Genomic DNA, 18,052 nt, shown 5'->3' with positions numbered 1-18,052 from the left:
GTCTATTTCAGACCAGGGGAGTGTCTAACACCCACTCATTATAGCACTCACTTGGTATTATAAATAAGTGGATCTCCTATTCCAACATCATTCTGATATAATTTCTCATACAGTTTTCATAAAATAAACGTTTTATAATTATGGAAAGTTACGCTTTTACCAAAAAACAAAGTATCAGGGGAAATATGGAGATGCGTACCTCTTTTGGACGTCACATGGCGGTAGTGTTGACAAAAGTGAATGACTTCCATCATATTAACTTGTACAATAATAATCCGAGGAATCCAGAAAGATGTTCTCTTGGCTGGGATGAGTTTTTGGAGTTGACCAATATGAAGGAAGGTTTGGAGCAGCTTTTCAAACAATTTGAGGTAAGTTTTTTTATTTATTAAATCGATCGGTGTTTTTTTTTTAGGTTAATTGTTGTCAGTTTATGTTACTTTTTATTTGTTTTTGCATTTATACAACCATTCAAACACCCTCACATTTTGAGTAATTGCAAACAAATTTTTTTTAAGGACAGCCGCAACAACTTCAAACTCGGCAGCCACAGCAACCTCAAATTCAACAACCCCAACAACCAACCCTACAAGAGCTTATGCCACTACCACCTCCTTATGCTGCACAACCCATTCGAGTCCTTGGATCGTCTAACAACAAGAGACCCAGCACGTTACCACGTTGTGGACTACCTAGCAAAAAACCAAAAGGGGAAGAAAACTTCGATCCCATGGAATTTTTCAACCAATTAATGTGACATTTTATTGACTATTTGATAGTTCGTTTCACAGTATTTCATTATAGTAGAAATAAACCAAATTCAATATATTTAATTTATTATTTTCATACATATCAACAGTACACATTACAACACTTTTGTACAAATGGAATTTTATAATGTCCATAAGCAAAACTTTGTACTAAATTTTTCCAAAAACGTTTGTCATCGAAATTACACAGTCCAGTTTTTCGAACTTTGGTTATAAACAAAATATGATTGTCACTACGAATCAAATTCATATCATTTAAAGTCATTCGGTTGTGAAACAAGCACTGCTTATAATGTAAGTGACGAATTTGCTTCTCGACAGCACATTTAGCCGTTCTCTTTTCTCTACAGTCATCTCCTATGTCATAAACCAAAGAATACATCTTGGGTCTCAAACCAATAAACTCTTTGATTGGAACACCTGAAAAACAAATTGAAATTGATTAATTCAAAACAACAAAAAATCGATAAAATGTTTATAAAATTCATACATTTCTAGAGCAGAAGTATTATAAATGGGAAAAAATAACTTACCCGATAATTCGTCTTTCATTTTCCCGACGACTTTTTTGTTGACAGATGAGTAGAGTGGATGCTTTGAATCGTATCCCGAGGTATCGAAATAGTTTTGACATTCCGTCATGTCTTCATAGATGTCCTTTGTGAAAATTTCATGCATCAAAGAGTCTGTATCAGTAAATAAAAGATGGAGATTGTCACCATATTTTGGTTTCATGACCTTGTAGTGAAAGTCATACATGATGATTTTAGATAATTCTAAAATAGCTGCCCCAACATAAACTGGTTTATTCAGGAGTAAGCTTGTCTTTTTATTTTCCACACCAACCAAATCCTCGTTAAAAATTTGAAATCGTTCAAATGATGGTCTGCAAGTATATGTCCTTAGCGAGAAAACTCGTTGTGAATTAGTTTAATGTCAACCCTATTTCTTAAATTTTCCATGGTTTTACCAAATACAGAGTTGCACATCAGTTTAAAGAAATTCTTCTCGAAATCGCTCTTGGATTGCTGTCTTTTCCTGGTGTTGAACGAAATGTATTTGGCTAGCCAAGGAGACTGATGGAATTCCATTATACGATGTACTTTAGTGATTTTCATTCCCAATTCGGTATACAGTTGAAGATTTCTGTAATGAACTATATAGTTGATCTTATTTTCGAGTGTTGGTTTCAGTTTTTTTGGTTTTAGGTCGTTTTCTTTGTCCATCATATAAATCGTTATATAACCCTTTACTGTATGGAGAAAGTTCATCATCATCAACAGTTTTATATGGGGGAGCTAGTGGATAGGAATTGTGACTTTCATGTAGTTCTTTAGGATATTCCAAGTCAACCCCCAACATATATCCCTTATCACTATCGACTGACAGCTTGTGTAAGTCGAAGTATTTGATTTCATCCTCGTCTAGCCACCTCATCAATCCAGAAGGAAGCGGTTGGGACATAGCCCAACCATATAAATTATTTGCATCATAATACATTAGATAAGAGTTAGGACTAGTGGGATCGTATCCTTCGACATACTTTTTATTAGCCCTAGCATGTTTTTGGGTAATCATGGTAATTCCCCCTCGACACCCAAGTTCGAAGAAATTGTACATGTCTGGCGATGTTAAAAGTTCCAAACTTATCTTACTCATTTTCAAGGCTGCTTGCCAAGCGAGTCTAGGTGCCGTGTAAAAATGACAGGCGTCAAGTCCATAATATTCCAGAGTCATAGTTCTGAATCTTTCAAAAACATCGATTAACAAGAAAACGTCTGTTAACAGGTTAAGATCATGATATTCACCCAACGTTTTCATATTTAAGGTTGTCCACACAGTTTGGGCATGCAAGTAGTCCTCATCAGAGATGTGTTGTAGTTTGATGGAATTATAAAAGGCCTCTTTTGATGGTAAAGTAACCTCCTCAAATTTGTCATGACTGTCAACGTAGTCGTAGCAGTAGACATTTTTCCTTAGAAGTAGTTTTGCCACACCCTCCGATGGGAATACTTTTCGGAACTGATGAAAATGTGTCAGTCCATCTACGGCTAAATTTCCAAACAATCTCTCCAGACTTTCAGACATAAATTGATATGAAACAAGAAATCTCAACTTCCCTACAGAAAACGAAATGTACTTTTCCATGTTGTTTGGGAATACAAACGATTTTCCGGTCTTTGTATTTACCCGCAGCCTTTACCAATAAATGAGAGTCAAATCCTTTAAAGTTATGGAACAATATTGGGATGAATGTAGGATTCTGTAAATTCCGATTGCAGGACTGACAGGCTGCTCCTCGGTAGTTGCTATAGTTGGTTGAATTTTTATCGCCAGAGACACCAATGTGTGAATGGTCTCTCACTTTGATTAACTTATCAGTAAACATGCGGTTACACATATAACAATTGGTGGCCTTTTTAAATAGATTTTCCGTCTCATCAGTTATAATTAGTGCTTCAATATCACCATAGATGCTCTGAATGTACTCTTCTTCCTTAAACATGCTTTCGAAAAAGTGTTCTACTGCATTTTTACCTCTAAAAACGACAGGAGGTTTTGTGTAATTGTTGTTCGTACATATAACTTGATATGCATATCCACAAGCGTCGAATTTTGTTTGATGAGTTGTAGACGATGTGTTTGGATTGGGTAAAGAGGTATCAATTTTTCGAGCTAGAGCTTCGAAATCAGCATAGATTGTAAATTCAACTCGCATACTTTTGTGGAAATCCCTAAATTCTAAAATATTCTCTCCTTCTTTGGGAAATTCTACTTTTTGGAAATCAAATCGATCGCAGTATGGTCGATGTTTGTCCAACAAGACTCGACTTGTAAATCCATGCAAGCAGCGATGGCAGTAAAAATACTGCCTCTTTGATTGAATGATTGTTGGTTGCTTAACGTCCAGTGGCAAATATTTCATGCATATTCAGGACGAGAACAAGTTCACAATAAATACAATAGGTAAGTTCTGTAAAAGATTAAGGGATTAAGATCGGAGAAATTTAGACTGCCACGGGAAATGAATGTATAATGGATAGGGACAGAAAGAGTTGTTGCAAGGGTTCTTAACGTGCAAAGAGCGTGGCACTCTCTTTATACGAGGCATCGGATTTAACGTCCCCATTCTGACCGGACGTGGCTGCAAATTTGTACATCCCGCACAGCCAAACGGACGCCCCACTATAGGACGGGTTTTACTGCCGATCGGAGGAAGACCAATGGTGACCATACTTCTATTCCCCAGTCACCCTTAGGGGAACTGCCTCTTTGCTTTATGTGTATGTCCTAAGAAGCGATTTAAATTTTTTATCAAACAATAATGAGAATCGTTTTCAGTGGCTAGGTATAATAAATTAATTTCTGTCAAACCGTTGTTCATCTTTGTGAGGTATAGTGGAAATACTTTACCCTCATCACATCCAAACACGTTGATGGATAAATCGTTTTGTTTTTCGAATTTTCCAACGTGAGAAAGCGAAACGGGAAAGTCGATTCCAGACAAGTTTAAAGAATGTTCGTATTTCTTGTAATTTGAAACATTATTATGATGGTCTTGTACAGGATGAAGAGCTGCAAGTACACTCCACAGGAAACACTTTTGATCTATGTTTTTGGTGTTGATGACTGAATGTGAAAGCCTAAATTTGTTTGGCAGCTCCACGTAGCTGGAACCAGCAATAGGTGAGTATTTCAGGCTATTGACCTCTTAACCTATAATTTTTTTCACAACCCAATTCGATCCTTTGTGAATGAATTCTTCTAATGAGGCGTTCATTTTCTGAAAAGCATCATTCAAGTTATGATCGTTGTCATCGTTTTCTAAAGAGGTATAAGCTTTACTTCGAAAATGAGGTGTAACTTTTTCTTTTCTTCCGTCGTCCATGTTCCTCTCCATTTCTACTCTCACATTCAAATACCATTTGATATCCCAATCTTTTCTCGTCTGACCTTTAACTCGTGTTGCACTTCAATCTTTGTTTCAGCAAAAAATCCTAATAGATCGTATTTTTCTTCTCTTTCTGGAAAGATGATTGTTTGATTAACATTGTCATTGATTGCACCTTTCCTAACGTAACGAGCAAACTTGTTTACTTTGATTTTAGTGCTGTTTTGGTCATTTCCTTGTTCATCATCATTTTTTCTAACAATTTTAGCTTCTCCCCCTTGTTGTCCATTCAACGGATGATTGTCGACCACGTGTTGAAAAAGTAACTCATAAGTTTCAAACGATAACCCACAATGTTTACAGACAAACTTGGTGTTGTAATTCGATGCTGAATGGTTCATACATTTTTTTTCATGCGTCTTTCGAGTATTATCACGTGAAAATGACTTTCCACATTTTCCACAAAGAAAAGTTGTAAAATGGGATTTCATGTGTTGGTTTTTGTTGTATTTTTGGTGAAACTGTTGACCACAAATACCGCAAGAATACTCAAATTTTGGTTTCTTGTTTTCTACCCTCTCTAGTTCTTGTACTAAATCATCATCATCAGACTCGTTAAACTCTTTTAATTTCCCCTTTAAAGTTTGTAATTCAGATGTCATCCTCTCGTCACTTTCTGGATATTTTTCGAGCAACCATTCCAAGAACCTATCTGCAGATGGATCCATCGTGGTGTGTTCGAGTGTGGTGGATATGCTGGGTTAAATACCATCTCTAGTAACATTTCTATAGTATATAAAGAATGTTTATAATCCATGAGAGTTTATGATTCTGTTATTTCCCATGCCTCATAAATATGAACCCCATGCGATGTTTTTCAGCAGTCATTAACTATTAATGGAAAACACATGTGTCTGTTTTTCTCACTCAAAATGTTTTACATTCTAGAATGTTTTCAGTCATACGTGGAATGTCAACCATTTTTGTTTGCTGACGCCTGTTTTTTTTTTTTTTTTTTATAGGTTTTAAACTGACTTTCGTACTTTTCTTCAATTTATCTTTTAGTCTGCGGTTTGTTGATTGTTAAAGAAATCTTTCGGTTTCATTTACACATATGATTCCTCTAACGGGTTTTCCCCATGTGTATCATCGTCTGTAACTACATCTGCCGCTTTTTGAGACTCTGTTTTAAGGGTGTCTTTTTGTCGAGCATTTGTTCGTATTTCGCTTTTGGTATTAAAATCATTTCACGAGCCATACTGCATGCAAGCCTTTAAAATATCGGTAAGATTTTTTTAAGTTTCCGTAAACCCTGTTTTCTTTGACTAAGTGTTAACTTCGACAATAACACTGCTCGAATGAATCGTTTGCGTTTCATGAGAACTGTTTTATTCTTATCCGAAATTGGACATACTCCTTTAATCACATTGAATAATATTTCCATAATTATCTGAAGTTGATCTTTTGTTAATGTCTTCATAAAATTCCTCTTTATAAAATTCCTGTAAAGAAAGAACTATGTCGAAAGAAAAACAAAGAATCGAAACGTTTGGAAATGAAATGCTAAACAGTTTAACAGAGTACATGGATTGTATACCAGTTTAACAGGAAAAGAAAAAGATGAAATATCGCCACTGTTCAAATGTATATTTAAATGCTCTGTAAAGTTAACGACAGATCAAGCAGGAGAGATTTTTACTACTTATTATGAGTTGGGATCATTATGAGAAGCAGATATACTTTATTTGCCAAAATGTAGAGCGAACTAAAGCCAAAAGATGTACCACAAAAAGAAAAGAAAATTCAAATTCCTACTGTTTAACTATAAATTAAAGCCAAAAGATGTACCACCCACAAAAAGAAAAAAAAATCATTCCTACTGATAAAACTACAGACGGGGAAAAAGAGCGAGTTTGTTAAGCTTTTTTTCTGGGAACACTTCATGTAAGCAAAACAATACAACAATAAAATATACTTTGAACAAGAAAGTATATAGAGTATTTGTTGGCAGTAAAAATCGTGGAAAGAACCTATCCACAAACCAACATCGAGAAGGTGATGGGAACGGGGGAACACATACATTCATTCCGAACCGTTTCATCGTACTACATGCATTGCACCAGGCCACCTTCGAACCCATCTAAGAGTTGTTGCAAGGGCCCCTTTTTGTTACACGAGGTATCGGATTTAACGCCCCCATTCTTACTGGACGTGGCTACGAACTTGTACATCCCGAACAACCAAACGGAGGCCCAACTTTGGCAAGTGTTTTACTGCCGGTCGAAAAAGACCTGTAGTGACCATATTTCTATTCCCAAGTCACCCTTGGGGACTCATGAAAAAGATAAATCTTACACAGTTGAGAAGACAAAAGCCGACAAGAAGAGGTGTAGAAAGCTTCTCCGACTCAATAAAATCGAACTGGACTGAACAGCAGGCCTGATTCAACATTTGTGAATCAGTCAAAACATCAATAGCAGAAACACATTCTAGGTTGCCAAATGTCCAAGACAATTCAGTCTCGTCAAAGTTTGGATCCAAACTGATGGAAAAAAATAGGAAGAAATTGCTTCACCGTCTTTCAAATAATCGCCTAAACGCAAAACACCAGAAGTGGCAGAGGATATAGAAGGGATAATTACAGAAAATGCCGATGAACGCTATCACCAAAGCCCTGCTTCATCACCACTCTGGTGTCCAACTACTGATTTCAATCTGCAAATGGAAGATTTCTGTGATCTCATTTATGGAAACAGCTTAAATCAGATGTCATCAACAATGGCCAGAAGCTTATCAGCGATATATATAACAGAAAGATCTTCTCTGTAGGCATTAAACGTTGTGCATAGTTCTAACAATTCATTTACTTGTATGTCCAAGTAAGGATCTAGGTTTTTTTGGCTCTTCTGTGTGTGTGCCAGGTACAATGCCAACCAACATCATTAGTCCTATTCACAAAACAACTCCAGGTCTCCATTATTTTATATAATGATCTAACAGCACATAAGCTGTGATCATTGAGCCCACAATTGCCTAATACATAAAGGTCATGAAATGATGCATAGATTATCTCCAACCGATTTCCTGCTTTTTCTTATTTTTCGGCAGTAGTATTATCGCCTAGTAGAATATAAATGCTTTTGACAAGGAGCTTAAATGGTTAAATATATGTCTGGCAATATTACTATCAAACAGGGTATACCATTAAACAATCAGAAGATTCTACATCATTAACAATCAGAAGATTCTACATCATTAAACAATCAGAAGATTCTACATCATTAAACAATCAGAAGATTCTACTTCATTAACAATCAGAAGATTCTACTTCATTAACAATCAGAGGATTCTACTTCATTAACAATCAGAAGATTCTATTTCATTAACAATCAGAAGATTCTACTTCATTAACAATCAGAAGATTCTACTTCATTAAACAATCAGAAGATTCTACTTCATTAAACAATCAGAAGATTCTACTTCATTAACAATCAGAAGATTCTACTTCATTAACAATCAGAAGATTCTACTTCATTAACAATCAGAAGATTCTACTTCATTAACAATCAGAAGATTCTACTTCATTAAACAATCAGAAGATTCTACTTCATTAACAATCAGAAGATTCTACTTCATTAAACAATCAGAAGATTCTACTTCATTAAACAATCAGAAGATTCTACTTCATTAACAATCAGAAGATTCTACTTCATTAACAATCAGAAGATTCTACTTCATTAACAATCAGAAGATTCTACTTCATTAACAGTCAGAAGATTCTACTTCATTAACAATCAGAAGATTCTACTTCATTAACAATCAGAAGATTCTACTTCATTAAACAATCAGAAGATTCTACTTCATTAACAATCAGAAGATTCTACTTCATAAACAATCAGAAGATTCTACTTCATTAACAATCAGAAGATTCTACTTCATTGACAATCAGAAGATTCTACTTCATTAAACAATCAGAAGATTCTACTTCAATACATAGAAAGAGATAACAGGAATTACGATAAATTCTGTTCATTAATATGGAAAAAGATGTGTTCTTTTTTATGATGTCATCTCACCTTTTTTTTCATGTTACAATTAGAATCCCGAAGGGTGACTGGGGAATAGAAGTATGGTCACCATTGGTCTTCCTCCGACCGGCGGTAAAACCCTCGTCAAAGTGGGGCGTCCGTTTGGCTGTGCGGGATGTACAAATTTGCAGCCACGTCCGGTCAGAATGGGGACGTTAAATCCGATGCCTCGTGTAAAGAGAGTGCCACGCTCTTTGTACGTTAAGAACCCTTGCAACAACTCTTTGAGGGGTCCGTAGGTGACCTGTTGCAAGGCTAAATTTCTGTCCCTATCCAATATACCCTCATTTCCCGTGGCAGTCTAAATTTCTCCGACCTTAATCCCTTAATCTATTACAGAACCTACCTATTGTATTTATTGTGAACTTGTTCTCGTCCTGAATATGCATGAAATATTTGCCACTGGACGTAAAGCAACCAACAATCAATCAATCAATGTTACAATTAGGAAGTAAGAACTGTTGATGTCATGATTGAATATAACCCATGAAACAATGATATCAATGAACCACACAAGGATTAAAAAAATCAAGATAAATCGGTAAAGAATTAGAGGAATGAAATGATGTATTAGAGAAATGTTGTTTTAATCTGATTAAATTGATTTTTCAGACTGCATTACTTAGTACTTGACAAAAAGATTTCTAAAGATACAAATTTCTGACTTTGTGTCTAGAAGACAGAGAACAATTGCAGATCATACACACTGGTAAGGTATAGACTTAATTGCTATTATTATTTGAAAACGACTTAAGTATTTATCCATCATTGCATCTGTGGAATTGTAATATTGGAGTCTAGTTAACAATATCCTTTTTCCACAAGATTCTTTTCTATCTATTCTATTGTTAAATTGAACAGATTTCAGGAAACTAGAATCTGTTGTTGAAATATAAATGACAGCAGCAAAAGTCAATCAAGATAAAAATAAGATGTGGTATGATGCCAATGCGAAATGTGGAAATAATATATTTTTGCATAAAATAGTCAGTTTTGTTTTATACGAAATGGTCACATTATTCTTAGTAGGATAGAAAAAAATACTCAGGAGTTAAGAGTACATGTAATTGGAAAATTGAAAATCAGTTTTGTCAGACAAACAATTTAAACTGCATGTCAATGATTTTACACCAGGTTAGTGTTGCTGCCAGTATGTCAAAGGCATTGTCAGGCATCGTAAAAAAACTTTCAAGAACATGTTGATGATGTGAAGACAAACAGTTATTTACCAAAATTGGTTTAGAACTTGTTCAGTTAGTAAAGCTTACCAGGCTTACTTCTTATATCTATTATAGTCATTATTATGTTTCAGATAGTAAAAATAAGATGTGGTATGATTGCCACTGAGACAACTCTCCTCAAGAGACCAAATTACACAGAAATTAACAACTATAGGTCACCGTACGGCCTTCAACAATGAGCAAAGCCCATACTATATAGTCAGCTATAATAACACATGTGAAACAATTCGTTTTGCTTAGTCTTTAGTTTTCTATGTTGTGTCTTGTCTACTATTATTTGTCTGTTTGTCTTTTTCATTTTTAGCCATGGCGTTGTCAGTTTATTTTCGATTAATGAGTTTGACTGTTCCTCTGGTATCTTTCGACCCTCTTTTCAAATGAGAAAATTAGAAAAACAAATAAATTCAAAAATGAAAGTTTTCTTAGGGACAATTTGAAATCAAAGGGCCATAAGGTCACTTGAAATGATTTGCTGAATTAAAATTTACATCTGAAAATAACAATTTGTACATGGGGTTTTAAATAAGCAAATTGAAAGATCTAATTTAAATAAGATTGATTTTTTATAAATGAGATTGATATTGGAGATTTGTATACTGTAGTACATTACCTTACTTTTAATGTATATATTTAAAGGTTAGCATCTTTTTTATTATAATTTAGAGAAGAAAAAACACTGCAAAAAGGTTGCACTGCTTTGGGGAGAAAGGTACGACTGAAAAACAACCAGAATAACTATGAGTTGTTAGCAGAAGACATGAAAGACCTGTAATGAACATATTTCTATTCCCCAGTCACCCTTGGGGAACTTACTATTCAAAAGATTATCAAAATGCCAAAATTCGAAGCGATTATGTTGCAAGCTATGTTTATAGGAATGAGAAAGAAAATGAATCATGTCATCGTTTTAGAAGCTGGGTAACGTTATGCTATAGTGACGGAATTGTTAACGGTGAACTTTAGTCTGGATGTTCAGATAAAGAGACATCAAAAATAAAACTTTAAAATATCAGCTAGATATTTGTTTCTGCAGGCATCTACAGAGAATTGAACATTATGGAGACTTTAGATTTATACCAGCAGTGTGTATGACGAAAACATGTATGATGATCAGTTATATTTAATTAGTTGTCCTCCAAATACACTAGAGCATAATTAGGAAAGTGATATTTTGTTAAAACCTGTATGGAACTTTTAATTAATCATATATACCATGTGTTTTTAGTTTCTATAATTTCTGATCAAGTAAAAAGTTTAAAGACGATAAGTGTAATTTTCCTAATTCATAAGTGTTTTATGGACAGAACATAACACTCTGCTATTTTTACAATCTAGTAAATAAACTTTGCATTTTTCTCGTTTACACAGAATAATAATTCAAATAAATCTACATTAGACTTTCGTTTTTGAAAAAAAAACATGTGCGATTTTAAATCCAATACAGTTAATTTATTTGTCACCCTTTAACCTTATATTAACTAAAGTGGGATGAAGTTCTCAACGAATGACCAGGATAATGATAAATATAGCACTTTATGTCTGGACTCCTATGGGCCGTAGTGGCACAAACACTGTTCTTACAGTGGTCCCAATTAGATTTTTTTAAACACCATCCTCTATCGACATATCCCCCAAGGGTGACTGGGGAATAGAAATATGGTCACCATTGGTTTTCCTCCGACCGGCAGGAAAACCCGTGCCAAAGTGGGGCGTCCGTTTGGCTGTGCGGGATGTACAAATTTGCAGCCACGTCCGGTCAGAATGGGGACGTTAAATCCGATGCCTCGTGTAAAGAGAGTGCCACGCTCTTTGCACGTTAAGAACCCTTGCAACAACTCTTTGAGGGGTCCGTCGGTGACCTGTTGCAAGGCTAAATTTCTGTCCCTATCCAATATACCCTCATTTCCCGTGTCAGTCTAAATTCCTCCGACCTTAATCCCTTAATCTATCACAGAACCTACCTATTGTATTTATTGTGAACTTGTTCTCGTCCTGAATATGCATGAAATTTTTGCCTCTGGACGTTAAGCAACCAACAATCACTCAATAAATCTATTGACATATGCGTAGAGTCCTATAGGCCACGGTACCATACATACTGTTGTAACAGTGGAATCAATAAGAAACTTGCACCATCCTGTATTGGAATACTTAAAGGCATCTACGTTGTCAAAACGTCAGTAATGATGATACGAAAAGTATAGAAGGTGAATTAAAAATCAATCTGACTTTGGAATTACTTGTATTTATTGATTGATTGGTTGAAATACTGGAAATGATTATGACATTTTGAAGTGTAGTTAAAATAAACGTTGTGAAATAGATTACTAGTAAATGAAACAAACTCATGTTGCATCAAAATACAAACGAGAAGTTGCTTTAATGGAAGATGTTGGTTGAACGACTAGCAATTGCAGTATGCAAATGAGACATTTTTATTAACAGAACGAGTATTTTTTTTTTAAGACAGCTGCTTGCAGTCATTTCAATTACAGGACTTTAACATTGATTGATTGATTGTTGTTTGCTTTACGCCGCATTAGCACAGAAAGGCTATATCGCGGCGAGAGCTAATTCGAATATTATAACAATTTAAGGTATATTTTTAAAATCAGACCAAAGGTCTTTCAATAAACTAAAATTCTAGACTAAATCAACACTAAGATAACGTGATAAAAATTAAAATCGTTTTAAATATAACAACATTTTTATATTTTATAATATATTCCAATTTCTTTTAAGAATGAAACAATATTTGTAAATGGAATATTATTAAATAAATCATACATATTATTGACATTGAAATGCTTCTTCCGAATATCAGCAAAGTCAATACAATTGATTAAAACATGTTTAATAGTATACTTGCAGTTACAAGGTATACATTGTGGTTCTACTTCATTTTTTAAAAGATATTCGTGTGTTATTCTAGTATGACCAATACGACATCTAGAAATAACACACTGATCTTTTCTGCACATAAAATTATTGAAAGGTTTACATAAATTAGGTTTAATTTCATGTAATTTATTACCATCTTTTTTACTCCATTCATTTTTCAATATATTAAAAACATATTCTCTAATATTAGATTTAAAATCGGTATATGGTATATCACAGTTAGATAAAGGGTCACCCAGGGCATTCTTTGACTCAAGGTCTACAGCTGTGTTTCCAAGGATTCCAACATGACTCGGCACCCATAGAAATAATATTTCTTTAAGAAGAATTTTTAAATTCCTCATTACATATAAAATTTTGAGAATTGTTGGGTTTTTAATTTTAGTATTTTGTATAGCTTGTAAGCATGAAAGTGAATCAGAACATATAATAAATTTGGATTTATCTGAAGAAGCAATAAATTTCAAAGCCAAAATTATTGCTTCTGCTTCAGCAGAAAAGATCGATGCATCAGATGGCAAACGGAGAGTTGCAGCTCTGTCCCTGAAGACAGCAGCAGATGCAACTCTGTCACCATCTTTTGATCCATCAGTATAGACAGTTGAAAAATCTGAATAATTGGCTTTGATTTCAGCATAGTGTTGCTGAATTAAAAGAGGATTTGTTTTATTTTTATTGTGTTCACGGAGATCAAATATCATTTTTGGTTTGGGAAGTTCCCATGGAGGACATTTGCAAGTTTCAACTTGAGCAACAGATTTTAAATCAAAAGAAGCTAAATGTGATTTTAAACGTATACCTAACGGAGGAATTTTATTTTCATGTTTTGCAAAAATATCTTCATAAATTGGATTAAAAACACAGCTGTAGGCAGGATTATCTGAGTAGGTTTTTAGTTTGACAGCATATTGAAGTCCAAGCTTCAAACGTCTGTTAGAGAGTGAGTGCTCATCAGCCTCTACATACAGACTCTCAACTGGTGAGGTTTTAAATGCGCCAAGACAGAGACGCAAACCCTGATGATGCACAGCATCGAGAATCTGTATGTAGGACTTTCTTGCAGAGCCATACACTATAGAGCCATAATCTAGTTTAGATCTAACTAGAGATCTATATAAATTAAGTAAAATGTTGCGATCAGCACCCCAGTCGGTGCTGCCGACAACTTTTAAAATATCTAATGCTTTTAAACATTTCGATTTTAACATTTTGATATGGGGTAGAAAGGTTAACTTTTTATCGAAAATTAACCCAAGAAATTTGGTTTCATCAACCATTTTAATTGGGTTGCCGTACAAAGAGAGTTCTGGATCAAGATGCAATTGCCTTTTGTTACAAAAATGCATCCCGACCGTTTTTGAAGTGGAAAATTTAAACCCATTTTCCGAGGCCCATTTTTCAATTCTTCCAAGACATAACTGTAATTGTCTTTCTATGTTATTCATATTTGTGCCTCTATAACATATTAAAAAGTCATCAACATACAATGAACCTTCAATATTACTTTTTAAAACTTCAACAAGGCTGTTGATTTTAAGACTAAATAATGTAACAGATAAAATACTGCCCTGAGGGACACCCATCTCTTGATCATACAGATCAGACATGGTTGAATTTACTCTAACATTAAATTGTCTGTTAGATAGAAAATTCGAAATAAAATTTGGCATATTGCCTTTCAACCCCATATCAAAGAGATCTTTTAAAATACCATACTTCCATGCAGTATCATAGGCTTTTTCTAGATCGAAAAAGACCGACACTACATGTTCATTTTTCGCAAAACCATTACGGACAAATGATTCGAATCGAACAAGATGGTCAAGAGTACTGCGACCTTGGCGGAATCCACACTGGATATTGGCTAAAAGCCCATTGGATTCCAGGAACCAAACAAGGCGATCATTGACCATCCGTTCTAGTGTTTTACAGACACAACTGGTAAGAGCAATTGGCCGATAATTAATAGGATCCGTGTGATCTTTACTTGGTTTTGGAATAGGCACGACGGTTGCAAGCTTCCAGATTGATGGTAAATCACCAGATTCCCAGACAGGACTTTAACACAATACGGAGAAAATACAGTAACACAGAGTTGTCAAACAAATTCACGGAGCTAGCCATTACTGACAAAAGTATGGGATTCCTAACAGAGAGAGGGATATTGGTGAGTCAGACTGATTTCATAACCAAATCCATAAAGGTGTGCATTTCCAAATAAAGACGTATTTTGAAACAAGTAGTTGTTTCATTTTTCCCCATCAAATTTCGTCCTAAAATGTAAATTGTCTTCAAGATTGAATTGGTACGGTCTTAAGAAATTAAGACGATAGTCGGGTGAACTTGATAGTTTTGGGAGTTCGTCATTCTTATAAGAGAAGGAATGTACATGGAAAAATTAATTGCCCATTTGAGTAATCTTTCCAAGAATATATAAGAGATGAATGTTCTCCTCTACCTTCAATTTAAACAGAAGATGTAATGTCAGATCACTATTTAAAAAATAACAGAAGCGTTGGCTTACCTGGCATCTGTTGAGGATGTAAAAGTAATTAAACTTTCTGATAAAGGTCAGTTGGTCAAGATACTGGCAGATTGTGTATCAGCTGTGATGCTGTAAGGATGTGATTTTCCTTCAGCAGAGGAAAAGCTTGAATATAAAGAAAAAGCTAGAGTGCTTACCAACCAGACAACAAACAAACCAAAAGCAGCTAAACAACTGTTTAAGAAAATTGTTAGCCAGGTATATAGACTCACTGTACTTTTGTTAAGCCAATTGAAAGAATTCTGAACTGATTTTCCAAGTTTTATTCATCACTAATATTTAAGTTACAGAAGAGTTAACATAACATTGCTACTACTACTACGGGTTTTTTAACGACCTTGACTGGCTATAAAGCCCTTGCACGGTCGGTGCATAAGGTTAAGAAACTGTTATGTAAATGTGTAATTATTATCTATCGATCGATCCATTGATATATCGATCTTACTAATAAGTTTGGAATCATTTGGAAATCTTTCTCATCTAATGACTGGGCATACTTATAGTTTAAAATATACAATGTATAACACATAGCAACAAGTGCCAACCACTAAAACTACAGTCTCCTGACTTGGGACAGGTACAATAGTATATATGCAGTGATGTTTAACATATTTGCTGGATATAACTAGTATACTTTTGAACATTTCAGATAGTTGAAATTGGAGGGTACAACGTAGATGTTGTTATTATGGGAATTGATAAAAATGATGGGCAACAGCTTTTTTTAGGAGAAAGAAAAACTGCAGCATTCTTTAATGCCCGTCCTAAAATATTGGAGGAGTTGTACTCAAATCATTCTTTTGGTAAATATACTGTAATAGTGCCTAACTTTCATGTTTCTTTACTGCAGTCTTGTACTTAATTTGCAAATTTAACAATTGCTTTCCAAAATTCCAATACATTATTTTTTTAGTATCATTCACATGTACAATAATTTCGTGAATAAATGGCTACACCTAATTTGTGAATAGAAGAGAATTGCAGTATAATAGAAAATTTGAATGCATAGGAGTATTAACCAATATCAATATAAAGGTTGATGTTTCATTGTTGTGCTAATTTTATGTTAAAAAAAATCATATTTAAGTTTGTCTGGGCATACATTTAAGTATGACACTAGACATTGCTTTAACGATATTCTTAAAGCATGACAAAACACTTTATTACATAATTGACTTTTGGTGTAAGTTAAACATCTTTAAAAGTTGATTATCAAATTTATCCAATAGAGAAAGTTAAATTAATAATTTAAAGTCTGAGTCTGAGTGAGGTTAAAATTTGATAATTAAACTATCAAGCTTGATATTAATCCGATAATCCAGGAGTAAGTATGTAAGAATTTGTTTCGCAATGAATATTTAATTAATAAAACCTCATTCTCCTAATAGATTTATCCATATTCCTGATTTCTACATCATACAAATGAATCCGCAAACTATATATATTCTGAATAACAAACATTTACAATAGTCTGTTAAATAGCTAGCCTATTTTAAGGGAGAGCAATACCCTTAGCATGTAAAATACACCCTTGTAGATTTCAAAAAGAGAATGCTAATGCTACTACAAGGCCGTACATACACAAAGTGGGGAGGGATAAGAATAAGTTGAAGTTACATTTCCCAATCCACTATAAATAGATAAGTTTAAATTTGAATTAACAGAAGATGTCAATGTATATGTATTATCTAAGTTTTGTCAGGGAGAACCTGTTGCATTTACCAATCATTAACTGCGATCAATGTGAGCCACGCCTTGATAAAATGTTTGGGTTCAAGATGGGTTAAATTGACAAAGAAATGGAGAAATTATGTTTACATCCACATCATACATGTAATATGTTCACAAATAACACACCATTTTGAAACATCTTAATATACTACATGCTCTTCAACATTTTTACACTGTATTCATGCATAATTATTTTGTATATTATACTTAACATGTTTGTTTCATTCATATAATATTAAACTTCAATTTCATACCATACAAAAGATTATTCCTGAACTTAAACAATAAGGAATGTTTTGATGACCTTTCAGATCAGCTCTTTCATTTATGGAAATCAAATTCATGTGTAACTAATTATTGTCGAACTTAAAGTGGCCTTTCTGTGATAGTTGTAATATTTTAAACAAAATTTTTGTAGGAACTGAAAGTACAGATCAGAAACTTGTCTTGAAAGACTTGAGGAAAAAGGCACAAGCTCATATGAACAGTATACTGTAACACTCTAGTCTCTTTTACCGTTTAGAAAAATATTGGCTTGAGAAATTATTGTGTTTTAGAGTATTTAAAGTACCCTTATGCTGGGCTGCTGACACCAATATGGAGGGTGGGATAACTGAATAGTGTGACTGGTTGCATATATCCTTTCTGTAGCACGCCAATATTTTACAAGCAAATATGATTATATAGTTGTCTGTCATCACTATGATTGAACATCATGAACAATACCAACATTGGTTTTTATGTTTATTACATCTGCAATTTAAAAACATGTTAAACTTTTCTGCAAGTGGCAAAATATGGCAAATGTAAGAAAAATGAAAGCAATACCATTCAAAATTGAGAAAACCACCGACTTTCGATAGGAATTTCTACATGTGACTTTT

At 34.2% G+C, this 18,052-nt stretch overlaps 1 long non-coding RNA gene across 1 annotated transcript; it reads left to right on the top strand.

The window, feature by feature from the left end:
- Window positions 1-15,544: 15,544 nt before the first annotated feature.
- LOC127704138 (uncharacterized) lies at window positions 15,545-17,656 on the top strand. Its single transcript, XR_007983159.1, has 3 exons — window positions 15,545-15,635; window positions 16,087-16,240; window positions 17,587-17,656. It is a non-coding gene; the product is annotated as an uncharacterized LOC127704138 (long non-coding RNA).
- The last annotated feature ends 396 nt before the right edge of the window (window positions 17,657-18,052 follow it).

Source organism: Mytilus californianus, unplaced genomic scaffold (assembly GCF_021869535.1).
Source record: "Mytilus californianus isolate M0D057914Y unplaced genomic scaffold, xbMytCali1.0.p SCAF_59, whole genome shotgun sequence".
Taxonomy (NCBI): domain Eukaryota; kingdom Metazoa; phylum Mollusca; class Bivalvia; order Mytilida; family Mytilidae; genus Mytilus; species Mytilus californianus.
Note: the sequence above shows the minus strand (reverse complement) of the source record. Positions and strands in the feature narration are given on the sequence as shown.